Source organism: Scylla paramamosain, chromosome 18 (genome assembly GCF_035594125.1).
Source record: "Scylla paramamosain isolate STU-SP2022 chromosome 18, ASM3559412v1, whole genome shotgun sequence".
Lineage (NCBI taxonomy): Eukaryota > Metazoa > Arthropoda > Malacostraca > Decapoda > Portunidae > Scylla > Scylla paramamosain.
In genome coordinates this window covers 13,497,150-13,499,649 of record NC_087168.1, presented here as the reverse complement: position 1 = coordinate 13,499,649, position 2,500 = coordinate 13,497,150, and positions in this window count along the sequence as shown.

Genomic DNA, 2,500 nt, shown 5'->3' with positions numbered 1-2,500 from the left:
TTATTTATTTATTTTTTTTTTTGTAGGTTGGGTGTGTGTGTGTGTGTGTGTGTGTGTGTGTGTGTGTGTGTGTGTGTGTGTGTGTGTGTGTGAACTTGTGCACCTACTCGTAGCAATAAACAAAACAAAAACAACAACAAACTACAACAAAACAACGAGGGAGAAAGTTAAAAAAAAAAAAAGGCATTTCACTTTTATTTTCTGATATTTTTATTTTTCTATTATTTCATTTATTTTATTTATTTTATTTTTTTGCGTTTGTCTCGCCAGTAAGTAAAAAAAGAAAAGAAAAACATGTCTTATTTTTATCTTATTTTTTTTCGTGTGTGTGTGTGTGTGTGTGTGTGTGTGTGTGTGTGTGTGTGTGTGTGTGTGTGTGTGTGTGTGTGTGTACTACAATGTTACTACAGCACCACTACTTATCTGCTGTAAGTGTTTCGGGTCGTATTTTATATGTTTGTTTCTTTCAGCTGACACAAAAGCTAAGATTTATGTGCCCATTAATCTTGTATTAGACATTCTCAGCCTCTTCCCTCACTTCCTCGCGCTCTTCCTCTCTCTCATTCTCTCTTTTTCCTCCTGTGTGTCTGTTCCCTTTGTTTTATCCTTTTTTTCTTTTTCTTTCTCCATTCTTTTATTTATTTTTGTATCTAACCTGGTCATCTCTTCCATTTTCTTTGTTTCTTTCTTACTCCTTTCCTTCCTTCCTTCATTCCTTCCTCCATTGTTTTTTTTCTATTTTCCCTTTTTTTTATTTCCCCATCTCATTTTTTTCAGGTAATTTTTTTTTCGTTTTTTTTTTCATTAATTACGTCCTTTGTTCGTCTACGTTCTCCTCCTTGCATTTATTTCCTTCATTCTTTCTTTTTTTCATCCTTTCCTCCCTATCTGTCTTATCTTTTCCTTCCTTCCTTCCTTCCTTCCTTCCTTCCTTCCTTCCTTCCTTCCTTCCTTCCTTCCTTCCTTCCTTCCTTCCTTTCTTTCTTTCTTTCTTTCTTTCTTTCTTTCTTTCTTTCTTTCTTTCCTTCTTTTTCCCTCCCTCCCTCCCTCTTTCTTTCTTTCTTTCTTTCTTTTTTTCTTTCTTTTTTCTTTCTTTCTTCTTTCCTTCCTTCTAACTATTATCTATCTATCCACTTCCATCCACCCATCCATCTATCTATCTGTATATTTATCTTTATCTATCTATCTATCTATCTATATCTTTCCGTCCATCATTAGTTCCTTCGTTCCTTCCTTCCTTGTTTCCTTCCATTTTCACTTCACTATTCCTTCCTCCCTCCCTCCCTCCCTCCCTCCCTCCCTCCCTCCTAACACAACCGTTCTGTACCCTTACCTATTTTCACACACACACACACACACACACACACACACACACACACACACCTATTGTACTGTCTGATTGGGTGTTATTTTTGTCACTAATTCAAGTCCATGGTAGGAAACTCTTAACAAATTTTCCCCTTTCCTCACTGCCTGCCTGCCTGCCTGCTTGCCTGCGTCTCTCTCTCTCTCTCTCTCTCTCTCTCTCTCTCTCTCTCTCTCTCTCTCTCTCTCTCTCTCTCTCTCTCTCTCTCTCTCTCTCTCTCTCTCTCTCTCTCTCTCTCTCTCTCTCTCTCTCTCTCTCTCTCTCTCTCTCTCTCTCTCTCTCTCTCTCTCTCTCTCTCTCTCTCTCTCTCGTTTGGTGTGATTCGTCTTCCTTTTCTTTTTGTTTTCTTCTTTTCTTTCTTTTCTCTCTTTTTCCTAGTCTTCATCGTCATAATCATCATCATCATCATCATCATCATCTTGTTGTTGTTGTTGTTGTTGTTGTTGTTGTTGTTGTTGTTGTTGTTGTTGTTGTTGTTGTTGTTGTTGTTGTTCTTCTTCTTCTTCTTCTTCTTCTTCTTCTTCTTCTTCTTCTTCTTCTTCTTCTTCTTCTTCTTCTTCTTCTTCTTCTTCTTCTTCTTCTTCTTCTTCTTCTTCTTCTTCTTCTTCTTCTTCTTCTTCTTCTTCTTCTTCTTCTTCTTCTTCTTCTTCTTCTTCTTCTTCTTCTTCTTCTTCTTCTTCTTCTTCTTCTTCTTCTTCTTCTTCTTCTTCTTCTTCTTCTTCTTCTTCTTCTTTTCTTCTTCTTCTTCTTCTTCTTCTTCTTCTTCTTCTTCTTCTTCTTCTTCTTCTTCTTCTTCTTCTTCTTCTTCTTCTTCTTCTTCTTCTTCTTCTTCTTCTTCTTCTTCTTCTCCCACGATTGCGGAACAAGCCTTATGAGGAGCGCTTGAGGGAACTCAACTTGTTCAGTTTAGAGAAACGGCGAATGCGAGGTGACTTAATTGAATTGTTTAAGATGTGTCGGGGCTTTGATAACGTAAATGTAAACAACTATCTCATTATTGACAGTTCCAACACCACTCGAAATAATGGCTATAAGATTATAGGTAAGCGTTTCAGATCAGACGAGGCTAAGTATTATTTCTTTAATAGAATTGTAAATGTCTGGAACTCTCTCCCAGCACATATTGTCGATAGT